Here is a 12,896-nt window from a genome sequence, read left to right as displayed (position 1 = left end):
CTGGGGTTGCTATGTCCCAGCGGCAACTGGTCATTCAGAGGCAGACTATTGCACAGGAGGAGGGGGAGGAGGAGGAGGAATTTCCGCCTTCTCCCCGACACTGCTTTGAATGCTTATACATGCTTGCTCCCCAACAAGAAAAAATAATGAGAATACCGTCACAATAATCCAGTCTTCTTTTCCCTCCCCCAAACATGACCCAAGAGAACAGGTGCATGGACTCTTGTGTCTCATCAGAACAGGCAGGGCTCCCAGCAATATCTGCAGCATCATACTTTTCAAGGACCCAATAAGTGGTGAGTAGTAGTCTGCGTCAGATGACCATAAAGGACTATTTAAGACGACTATTTAAGATGTTCCTTGTCATCTCCACAGGAAAAAAATCCCAGGTTTAAGATGGTGGGGGAAACTGCTTGATGGACACCCCAGTCAGCTGAGGTAGCTCTGAGCTAGATCAATCTAGTCAGTCTCAGGGCGGCTGCAAAGGAAAAGAGGTGGAGGGTTTCAGTTATTTTGTATTGCTGCAGTGAGGGTGGGAGGATTATTGCATGATTCGGGTCTTTTACGCCTCTGTTAACCAAACTGGAAAGACACGACTTTTGAGTTTCATTTCGTGTTTTTTTTTCCAAAAGAGATGTAATGCAGAGCCAGAGAAGCAGTGAACACACACAAACACATGTTCTTATAGTGAGTCAGAGCGTTGATCCGTTAATATGTTATCGGCTTTCGCTGTCAGTGGCTCCGTGGAGTCTGTCACGTCACCTGGACCCTGGTCCTTTGAACTGGAGAGCCCAGAGATCAAATTGGGACCTTGTTATGCAAATCGGGTACTCTACCACTGATCATTTCCGCACTGCAAAATTATATCTGTGTACCACCTTTTCTTTTTTAATCTGGGTCTATTTTATCCAGGTTTCTCCCTCCATGCAACTGCCCGTTTCTTTCCAGGAGCCGAGTTAGGACCGGGAGGTAATTCTCCAGTTTGTTCCGCACGAGCCCGGGCCTTTTTGTATTTACACCGCAAGTACATCCCCACATGCACAAGGTCCGGTGTTCTGATTGGCTGTTGTTTTGAGGCAGGAAAAATAAACCGGTTCTGCTCCCATGGGATTTGCACAGCAAAGAGGGTCACCCCGGGGTATTTGAAAAGAATTGCCAATTTGGCAGTTTTTGAAAATCCCAGGGTAAGGGAAATATCGTGGGGCAACACCGGGGCAGGCCCGCTTTAGTGCTCGGGACCGTGCGGAAAGCTTGCACAAACCGGGACGTTTGGACCATGCGGAAACAACCACTGAGTCACAGCCCACCCTATCAGAATTCTAAGAGAAAACAGGATGCCACGGAACCAAGGGCTGGTTCATGCATGAAACCTGACTGCACTCAGAGATAGCTTGCCGAGAACAATGGCTGTCCCTGAACTTATGGAGGAGGCTTCAAAAAGTGGAGCTAAAATAGCCTGCTGCCCACTTGGCCCCGAGATTTCTCTGCAGACGTCTCATGGAGGCATCTGATGGAGAAAACGGAGGCTGGTTCACACATTTAGGAAAACGAGGTGGTGGGATGCAGAGCTGGTGGAATGGGCAGTACGGTCTCAAAGGGCAGGAGATAGATTCCAGCTTTCGAGGGTCCCCTTGTGTACGTTCCATGGAAATCTGAAACAAAAACCTTTTTGGTCACAAGGTGAAATCCTCAGTCGCCTCTTGTGGCCAGCCGGGTTCTCGAACCCACGATTTGAGGTGCTGCGTGGTCCATTCCCACCACCTCCTTCCCCTGCAGTTGTGAGCCTGGCTGAATTAATTAATTTGTTTTAAAATGAAAGAACTGGCCTTTTGGTGAACTGGCTTGGAGCATCTTCAGTGTTTCACGGGGTGACGGTTTCCAGACCAACAAGCAGTTTTAGAAATCCCACAATAGACCTCTCTCTCACCTCCCCGGCGAATTGGCAAGGAAGAGGCCCCCAGCTTATCTTCCCCCGAGGATTTTTTTTTAACGCGTACTGGTTATTGTTCAGTATTTTTTTAAAAAAAATATGAACATCGGGGACTTGATGATTTAATTGCTTCTGCATCAACTCGACAGCTTCCCTGACATCTGTTTGCCTGCTTCATGCAAGGCAGATATCGTGTCCTATGATTAATTTTATTCCACTGCAATATGGTCTCTAGAATTCTCATTAACTGAGCACCTCGGGAAGAAAGCTGTTGAGCGTCCCACAAAATTGCTGAGGCTCTCCGAGAAACCAGTTTGCTTTCTGACCTGTTTCAATTGGCGGGTCATGTTATGACATTCCTGCCCCATCATGTGACATCATTCCTGCAAAGCAATCCTTTATTTTGTTTTATTTTTAGCCGTTAATTCAATAAGCTGGGTCTTCGCCCCACTGAGGCAAACCATTTGTGCCTGAACTGTGCTTTTTTCAGGTTGGAGGTAGGAGCTGATAAGATGGAATACTCTTCTTTTACTACTACCATTACCAAAAAAACCCACCCCTCTCCACACAAAACGAGCATTGGTAACGAGAAATCAAGCTCAGATGCTGAATTGTGGGCAGACGGTTTTCTGTGTGTTTAGATGTTTGAGGAAAGGGTATAGAGAAATTTTCAGTGTTGGGAGCTCCTCCCCAGAAGTCTGAAGAGCTACAATCCAGGCAGATAAACACGTAGCAATATATATTTTTTCTTTTTTTCAAAATCTGGCTTTTAAAGAAGGGATTTTGACACGATTCCACTCCATAATAACCTCACCTGTCTTTCTCGGTTGGGGTTGAAATTTCTGCTTCCTGCATGCCTACCTCCTTTTTATTCTCAGTAGTGCACAGGTGTCAAACTCACGGCCCTCCAGATGTTATGGACTACAGTTCCCATCATCCCCTGCCAGCATGGTGCTGGCAGGGGATGATGGGAACTGTAGTCCATAACATCTGGAGGGCCGCGAGTTTGACACCTGTGCAATAGTGCGTCTTTAGCAGTGTGTGTATGCATATACACGGGGTCTGTAACCTGCGGCTCTCCAGATGTTCCTCCAGATGGCCAATTGCTGACAGGGGCTGATGGGGTTTGTAGTCCAGGTTGCAGACCCCTGGCATATACAGACACACTCTGGACAGGTCAATTCATGTTAACCAGGCTAGAGAGATCTGGAGGAATTCGGCAATCAGATTGTGGGGCAAATGAGATGGTCCCAGTGTGAGCACAAAGAGAAAGAGTCTGTGACCCGAACTAGATCTGTTCCCGAGAGACCCATGATCGGATCTTCCCGGGGTCTTTAAAAAGAAATAGCAGCGGCCAAAGTCCCTAATGCCGATTGGAGCCGTGGTGCGGGAAAGAGGTGTCTTAAACCCTCCCCGCTTCCCCGTATGGTTATGCCAGTCAAAACAGCTGCATCCCTGGGCAGATGTTAGCCCTGGAAAAGGCAGAGGGTCAAAGCAGGCACCCTCTTTTGCTGGCCTTTCCAGGTTTGTTTTAAAAAGCCCCACTTGGACAGTTTCAACCAGTAGTAGCATGTAGGTGTCAAACTCGCGGCCCTCCAGATGTTATGGACTACAGTTCCCATCATCCCCTGCCAGCATCATTCTGGCAGGGGATGATGGGAACTGTAGTCCACAACATCTGGAGGGCGCGAATTTGACACCTATGATGCAGGAGGAAGAATTGAAGCGGCTCTTGCTGAATAAGGTTCCCACCGAGCTGTTGTTGGGAGCAGCAGTGGCGTAGGAGGTTAAGAGCTCGTGTATCTAATCTGGAGGAACCGGTTTTTAATTCCCCGCTCTGCCGCTTGAACTGTGGAGGCTAATCTGGGGAATTCAGATTAGCCTGTGCACTCCCACACACACCAGCTGGGTGACCTTGGGCTAGTCACAGCTTCTCGGAGCTCTCTCAGCCCCACCCACCTCACAAGGTGTTTGTTGTGAGGGGGGAAGGGCAAGGAGATTGTAAGCCTCTTTGAGTCTCCTGCAGGAGAGAAAGGGGGGATATAAATCCAAACTCCTCCTCTTCTTCTTTTTGCCTTCTAGGACTACTAGGAAGAGGCATTTGTGACTCTTCCAGCATAATCTCCTTGTATGGTCATAGCAATTCAGTCTTCCGTGAGGACAAAAAATGACCAGATAGGTCGCTGCCCCCACAACTTGGCTGTTGCACAGGGAAGGCGCCTCCTGAAAACTGCGCAAACGAGGTCTGCTAATTTAGCATGCCTAATGTGCAGATTTGCAATTTGCATGTTAATACAGCACAATATGCTGTCCAAATTTGTGGTGCTGATTTATGGGCCTGACATAATTTTGTCTTCTTGATGCCAATATGACCCCAAGACAGCAGCCAGACTGGCGTTTACGTAGACGGGCCGGCTTGTGAAAGTCAACTCTAAATTCTAGTGGCCCTGTGCCTTTTGTTTCTTGTATTTGGCGAAATATTTTCCACCATAAGCAATTGTTTTTCTCGCCTTTTTTTAAAAAAAGAAAAGGGATTCAAGAATTTTAAGAAAAACCTGTTTTGTGACAGACCGTAAACATGATTGAAACTGTGCAGAAATATTTTGTAGGCTATTAAGAAAAATAATCTGTATATACAGCAACTTTTTTTTCAGCTGGCAGACTGAAATGGCACGCAGAAAGATGTTGATACTTTGGTATTTATTTTAAGAAGGACGGGTGACCCAATCCAGATGGTAAAACGATTGTGCTGCAGAAGCAACGTGTCTGCCCTCTCCGCCGCTGTAAGGGGCATCCACGCTAGTGGAGAGGGCAAAAATGCTGGCATCCCACTGCCCCACAGCTCTGTGGCAGGCAAACCCAGAAATCCACGCTGCCACAGAGCTACACTGGCGTTCGAGTGGACTCCGGTGCAGGGTGGGGCATTCCTGGGGGTAGAGCTGACGTTAACGTTGCAACCTGAGGATGCTGTCCAGCAGCCCTGCAGAGTTGCACTGCACAAAAGTGCAGCTGTTTGTCCTACGGGCCGATTTGGGCAACTGGCGGGATTTAAACGTTCCCTCCTTTCCGCGCCACCCGAAGCCCCTGTGAAGGTGGTGTGGTGCCGTCCGTGGGTGCCTCCGCAAACACACACACACACCATCTGTATTGAACGGTTAATTAGATATTCAAGGTGTCTTACATAGATTGGTAAAGTCCAGAGAACCAGACTGCTTTTCACGTTGCAGAATATCATTTGTTATTTTATTTTGGTTTCGGCAATACATTGCACTATCCTTTTTTCATGCCTCTTTGTCTTTCATTTAGCTGAAACTACCTGTGCCTTAGCTGTATTCTTTATCTAAGACACTTGGGGGTGGGGGGGTGGGGGAAGCATTGTCTGATGAAGCAAAATGTTTTGCAGAAATAATATTAACGTGCTGTATTATACCAAAAAGAAATGTGGTTGTGTAAAAACGCTATCTGTTGGACTGTTTTCAAATGCAGACTTCTGAAATAAAGAAAAATCTGTCTTTAGACGGAAATACAACTTACTGGTTGATTTATTTAGCAGTGTTTTGAACGTGAGTTGTGTCAGGGAGAAAGCCGTGTGGTAGAGGCCCTGATGAAAGGTGTATGGGAAGTGGACCGGTTGGTTGGTTGATCAGCTGTGATTGTCGCTTTTTTTTTTACACATTTTAGACATTTGCTGTCTTTATGTGGTTTTGTGTACTTACCTGGGTGGGGGTGAATTCCCTCTCTTGGGCAGTCTCCATGCTGGCAGGGGATGGTGGGAACTGTAGTCCATAACATCTGGAGGGCCGCGAGTTTGACTCCTGTGCTCTAGACTGACACTGAATTGAGCAGAGGGTTGGACTAAATGGCCCGTATAGCCTCTTCCAACTCTGCTTCATAGACAGAAGGCCCCCAAATTTTGTAGAAAGTATATACAAGTGTTGGCCATGTTGGTCTTCCCTTTTGATACATCTCTTTGCTGTTCATAATGGAAGGGAACCTGGCTCTGTGGAGGAGCACATGGCTTACCTGCGCAAAGTCCAGGACGAGGGGAAGAGAATCTTTTAAAAGCACTCTTTCCTCGTGGTCCTGAACCTCGCCTGTAGCCCTGCGCACTTCTTATGTGCACATTTTCATTTCTAGATTCGTGATGAGCGCCGCCCCCTGAACAGTGCGAGCGCGCATTTGCATAGCAGCCCTCCTTGAGAACGGCCAGCGTGACTCTTCAGCATGGCGCTGACTTAGATAACCACACGAGGAGCACAGCTTATGGCTCTGAAAAGGAACAAGGCCCCAAATCCACCCTTGAAAAGGACACAGAATGTTTAGAGTATTTTTGCCTCTGCTTACCACAGTAGTCGGTTGCTAGGAAACTCTATAAACTGTTCCTCTAACACCCATCAGAATCCGGAGGTGTTTATATAGAATGCCGTTTCCTTTTCCAGAAATGCAGATGTGCTAAACCTCCCCAGCAGTGTGAACCAGATGTGATAAAAAGGACCCACGCTTGTGACTGATGCTGCTCCATACCCCCAAAGGGGCCGTGAACGGTGGTGTCTCTGTTGGCTGTTCTATTTCGGGGATCAATTTACACATCCTTTTAAGTAACAATTAAGAAATTATTCCATTCCCCACTGCAGAATCTGCGCACAATTGGCACCAACGCCGTCTAATTGAGTTCTACTGTTATTGTTTAAGGGAAAGGATGAGGGGTGTGGCGTTCCTCCCTAGCTGAATGAGTGTTTGTTGTTAGCTTGAAGGATTCCTCTGATAGCTCAGAAGTTTGTTAAACTAGGTCAACAAAACAGACCAATGGAACACTTGAAATTGATCCACACGTTCTTTTCCCAACATCTCTGCTAGCTGTACGCCGGAGGTCAGGTTCCTGAATGGTTTACAAGAGTCTTGATATACTCGCTACACATACAGAGGAAAACTCAGTGGATTGAACTGGTTGGTTTGGCAGCTAAGAGTTTCCCAGTTATCTTACTGGGATTTGCAGCTTGTGCCCCAAATCGTAGCCAGCCCAGAGGAACACGACCAGCTCCAATTTGATGCTTTCTCCCTATACGCCACCCTTGTCAAAGTATAACAGATTCTGCCAATACAAAACAAGCCAGAACATTGCTTCAAGCTTTAAGGCTGCCCCCCTCCCCACCCCCGGACTTTCTGAAACAACAGTGACAACACACTGCTCATAAGGATGTACACCAATGGCGCCTGGATGTGATAGACCTTTGAAAAGCAGTGTTTCCAGTTGCATGAAAGATCCTTCCACACATACAGCTTAGAAGCACATAGACTCCGTGTCTCCAAGTAGCATGAAGATGGGGTGGTTTCTCTTCCTACCTTCTTTACTTCCTTGTATTTATTTCACAAAATATATAGCTCGCCGTCTCCATCAAGAAGAAGAAGAAGAAGAGTTTGGATTCATATCCCACCTTCCTCTCCTGCAAGACTCAAGGTGGCTCACAAGCTCCTCTCCTTTCCTCTCCCCACAACAGACACCTTGTGAGGCAGGTAGGGCTGAGAGAGTTCGGAAAGAACTGTGACTAGCCCAAGGTCACCCAGCTGGAATGTAGGAGTGCGGAAACACATCTGGTTCACCAGATAAGCCTCTGCCGCTCAGGTGGAGGAGTGGGGAATCAAACCGGTTCTCCAGATTAGAATCCACCAGCTCTTAACCATTACACTACATCAAGACAGCTTATGCATACGCTGCGTGTACAGGGCCTGTTGCTTATATCTGAACTGTCCTGGCAGAAAGCCGGTGCCGTTGGAGGCAGATGGGGTTATTTTTTTAAATTAATTTTTTACAGTATTTTTAACAGCTATATGCCCCTCTCCCCCAAATGTTTTCTCCGCGGACTGCCTTCCGTTTGGATAATAATTACCTCCTGTCGAAAACAGCTGAGTTCCTCTTAGCAGTAGCCCAATCACTGTGCTAGGCCTCATTGGCCAGCTGACAGGCTCTGCCTTCTACTCAGGAGGGACCTTCCAACGGAAGACATTTTTTGGCTTCTCCGTTTGACTGATGAATAAACTTACTTTGCACCTGTCAGGTACCCTCCGGAGGGACGCTCCTGTCTGCAGACACGGCTTACGGTAAGTTGTTAGGGTTTTGAGACAGCTATTATGCCCTAATTGGTTAGTTATAAATAGCCAGTGAGTGGTTTTGGCAGAATCTTTCAGAAAGGGAAACACTGGCAAACCTGCCCAGGTATTGTTATGAAGGAGGAGGAGGAGGAGGAGGAGGAGGAGGAGGAGGAGGAGGAGGAGGAGGAGGAGTTTGGATTTATATCCCCCCTTTCTCTCCTGTAGGAGACTCAAAGGAGCTTACAATCTCTTTGCCCTTCCCCCTCACAACAAACACCTTGTGAGGTAGGTGGGGCTGAGAGAGCTCAGAGAAGAACTGTGACTAGCCCCAGGTCACCCAGCTGGCATGTGTGGGAGCGCACAGGCTAATCTGAATTCCCCAGATAAGCCTCCAGAGCTCAACGGCAGAGCAGGGAATCAAACCCAGTTCCTCCAGATCAGAATGCACCTGCTCTTAACCTCCTACGCCACTGCTGCTCACTTGGCATTTAAGGGCACTTTGGCACCCAGAGTTGGAAATGGGCAGCAGTTGCTTGTAACAGGAAGGAACAGGCTGACTTGAGAGAATTTGTGGGGAAGCAAAGATGTTGGGGAAGCTGTTTTGCACAAAGGTAGAGTGGCCACCTTGCATGCAAAAGATCCCAGGTTTGATCCCCGGTATCTCCAGTTAAATGGACCATGTAATAGATGGGTTTATACCACCACCACCCCCCACTTTATCTCCTGTAATGGGACTCAAAGGGGCTTACAAACTCCTTTCCCCTCCTCTCCCCGCAACAGACACCTTGGCCCTTTCCCCATTTACCTTAAGCCCCGCGCTACTCTCCTCAAGTAGCACGGGGTCCCCCAGCACTCCCCACTACAGGGGCAGCGACAATGCAGCCGCCCCGAAGGCAGCTGCAGCTCTCAGCGCCCCCCCTCGAAGCGCCACCCAACATCCCTGGCAGCTCCTCAAAAGCCGAGGCGCCTTACGCACAGTGGCCCGCGCACAGAAGCGAGGGGGGTTGTGGGGATGCCTGGGCGCGCACCAGAGATGCCGCACACTGGAGTAGTGCGCAGCAAAGGTAAGTGGGGAAACGCCCCTTGTGAGGCAGGCAGGGCTGAGAGTGTTCGGAGCTTGTTTGTTTCACAGAAACGCGTTTTGTTTGTTTCACCCAAGGCAGGAAAAATGCATGAATTTGATCCGAGTTGTTCTTGTATATTTAAAGCTTTAGATGGTGGTTTCCATCTCGTTTCACTAGAAGGGTACTAAGCCGTTTGAACTAGGGACATGCATATATATTCAGTTATTAATCAAACCTAAGATGCCCTTGTTAATATTGTGGTCGCAACTATTCTGAATTAACAGAAGCTGGAGATATTCCCAAAACTTTGGATCTGGCAGTTATTCTGGTCGCCTGGCTTAAAAGGTCAGAAGAAGGGGGAGAGAGAGGAGAAAGTCTGTGAGGAAAATACATCTCTCCATCAGCATACAAGGCAGAATAGGAGGTAGGACGTCATGCATTGTTGATATGTTATCTGTCTGCCTGCATGCTGCGTGTCGCAGATCCAAAAGCCATTTGGCAAGTCTATGTGTTCATAAGTCAAAAAGTCAAAAATCAGCACCAAAAAAATCAAGAGATCCAAAAGTGGTTTTAAAAAATAGCGTAACAAGAAATAAAATAGGGAATCTTAATTCATCATTATGGTTTATCCAGGCAAAATTACAAGCAGGGAGCTACCTGGCCCGGCACCGTGCTGAATGCTGCCGCTGCGCAAATGCAAAGCCGCCTCTCAAATTGTGAGCAAATCATCCAGGCGATTAAGAGAAGTCCTCAGCTTGACAGCAAACAGATCTCGCGAGTGAGGTGAGTTTTATTTCCAAACAGCTGTTTGGAACGAACGCTGAATCAACCTCTGAATCAACCTCTGAACGAAATTCACTCATCCCAGAATCGAACATTGCTTTGGTATTTTGATCGTGCGTCTGCCGCATAGTTGAGTGAAGCTTCTTTGCCATTTCTTTAACTATAAGTGTCTTTAATGTACTTCTCTAATTGCGTTAGGACTTTCAGAACCCATTACGGGAGTAAATGCGAAATAGGCTCTCACCCACCCAGGAAGAATTAATGTCAGATGATGGCATGCTAATGGGAGGGAAGCATCCATTAACATACTAATTCAGCATTAAGTGCCTATGGAAAGACCCATGTTGACTCCATAGGGTGATGCGGGAATTGGAAAGATAAATTTAGTGACGTCAATCCCAAACTGCATTTTTTTTTTACATTGGTAACATAAAAATGCACGCTGGACTAATAACGTTCCAACCCTCTTTGACTAGGTTGCACAGAACAGTTGCTGGATTTGGGAGGCTAGAGATCCAACTGCGGCCCTCCTACAAACCAGAGAATATCTGCACCGTCCACCAAGTTACAGCTGCCTGCGACCCAAAGTCTTAGGAAGGTAACTATGTACCTTTACCTTACAGGGGATCAGAATCCACAGAAGGCAAGGAGGTGAACAGGGGAGAGAGCTGGATTCCTACAAAGAGAAGTACAAGATAAAATGATATATTACACCTGCTAGGTGAAACAGAATGTTAAAATCTAATCCAGGGGTCCCCAACTCAACTGTATTTGGGCATATTTGGAATTCTTACACGGGCCCGTCAACAAAATGGCTGCCACAAAATGGCTTCCGGAAGAGGTGAAGCCAGCGACAAAACATCTCTGCCAGTAACCCAGTGTAGCTGTTGACAAAGCAACATTTTCTTTTTAAAAAATGTGGACAGCTCTTCAATAGTCAGAAGCCTTGCTGGGCAAAAGTCCAGCTTGCTCTACTCATTTTCTCAAATGCCTTTGTGAGGTCGGTGGGGCTGAGAGAGTTCCCAAGAACCGTGACTAGCCCTAGGTCACCCGGCAGGAATGTAGGAGTGAGGAAACAAATCCAGTTCCCCAGATAAGAGTTTGCCATCATGAGGAGTTTGCCATCATGAGTTTGCCATCATGAGGGGAATCAAAGTCCAGATTAGAGCCCACCTGCTCTTAACCACTACACCACGTTCATTCATTCATTCATTCATTCATTCATTCATTCATTCAATTTCTATACCGCCCGATCCCCGAAGGGCTCCGGGCTGTAAACAGCAAGAATCAAACAAAATTAAGCAGGAGCAAATCATGTACAGTACACAAACACATAGGCTCCGTCTCGTTAGTAATCAATAAAACATCTTAAAAACTCTTATAAAACAGTGGTTAATAATTAATAGATAAATAAGCAAGAGGTGTCCAGAAAACCCCAATTAAAACCTACCCCAAGAAGGGGGACGGCGGGCCCCTCAATATGAGGGGGACCCTGATGTAACAACGCAAGGGCAAAGAGCAGTGAGGGCGCCCTCTGTTGGTGAGCCCTCTGTCCAAAATGACTCCTGGGGGGCTTCCACACATGCCAAACAACGCACTTTCAATCCACTTTGAGGCTGGATTTTAACCTGTGTGATGGCAAAACTCACTTGCAAACTATTGCTGAAACGCATCGGAAGTGCGCTGTTCAATAGATGGCTGCGGCTGTGTTTGATCTTGTGCGGAAAAGCTTCCCCCCCCCCCCCCCAAAAATGCACGCCTTTTAAGTGTCCCAATTTTCCTCGGTCAGACCGAGCAGCAAAGTTTCAGTTCAGCAATAAAGCCATTACACTTTTCTTTGCCTTAAGCTGGGAGACCCAATTACAAAACCGTGCCTCTCCTGAACAGCGGCGGAGGCTGACAAATCCGACATTCCGGCAACATGGGTTCGGATTATTTAAGACTTTTTCATTTCCACGATAGAGACTGTGGAGTCTCATCTGGCAAACAGCCCTGGCGATCGAGCAGCGAAAACCACTCAAAGTCTATCCCGTGAAGCCAGATCTAGTTAACTTATCCTTTGCCAGATGGGCAGAGATGAGAGCGGTTAGAACAGCTGGGAGATTTTATCGGAGACCTTTTGCTTTTCTCCGGTCTCCATTAACATGCGAAAGCGGCATCTTCTCCTTTAAGTTCATCTTCTGGTCGCCACATCTCAAAAAGAATATCGAAGAGATAGAAAAAGTGCAGAGAAGGGCAATGAGGATGATTGAGGGACTGGAGCACCTTCCTTATGAGGAGAGGCTGCAGCGTTTGGGACTCTTTAGTTTGGAGAGGAGACGTCTGAGGGGGGATATGATTGAAGTCTATAAAATTATGCATGGGGTAGAAAATGTGGACAGAGAGAAATTTTTCTCTCTTTCTCACAATACTAGAACCAGGGGGCATCCATTGAAAATGCTGGGGGGAAGAATTAGGACTAATAAAAGGAAACACTTCTTCACGCAACGTGTGATTGGTGTTTGGAATATGCTGCCACAGGAGGTGGTGATGGTCACTAACCTGAATAGCTTTCAAAGGGGCTTGGACAGATTGATGGAGGAGAAGTCGATTTATGGCTACCAATCTTGATCCTCTTTGATCTGAGATTGCAAATGCCTTAACAGACCAGGTGCTCGGGAGCAACAGCCGCAGAAGGCCATTGCTTTCACATCCTGCATGTGAGCTCCCAAAGTCACCTGGTGGGCCACTGCAAACGCTAATTAAAATGCATTGTTCAGCATGTGTGAAAACATTATGTTTAGCATAGAAAAGAAGAGAAGAGTTTTGGATTTATATTTATTTATTTATTTATTTATACTTTAGGCTTATATACCGCCCCGTCCCCGGAGGGCTTATACCCCACCTTTCTCTCCTGTAAGGAGACTCAAGGTGGCCAACAAGCTCCTTTCCCTTCTTCTCCCCACAACAGACACCTGGTGAGGCAGGTGGGGCTGAGAGAGTTCAGAGAGAACTGTGACTAACCCAGGGTCACCCAGCAGGAATGTCAG

Source organism: Sphaerodactylus townsendi, linkage group LG04, assembly GCF_021028975.2.
Source record: "Sphaerodactylus townsendi isolate TG3544 linkage group LG04, MPM_Stown_v2.3, whole genome shotgun sequence".
Taxonomy (NCBI): domain Eukaryota; kingdom Metazoa; phylum Chordata; class Lepidosauria; order Squamata; family Sphaerodactylidae; genus Sphaerodactylus; species Sphaerodactylus townsendi.
The sequence above is the reverse complement of the archived record's forward strand: the minus strand, read 5'-3'. Positions refer to the sequence as shown.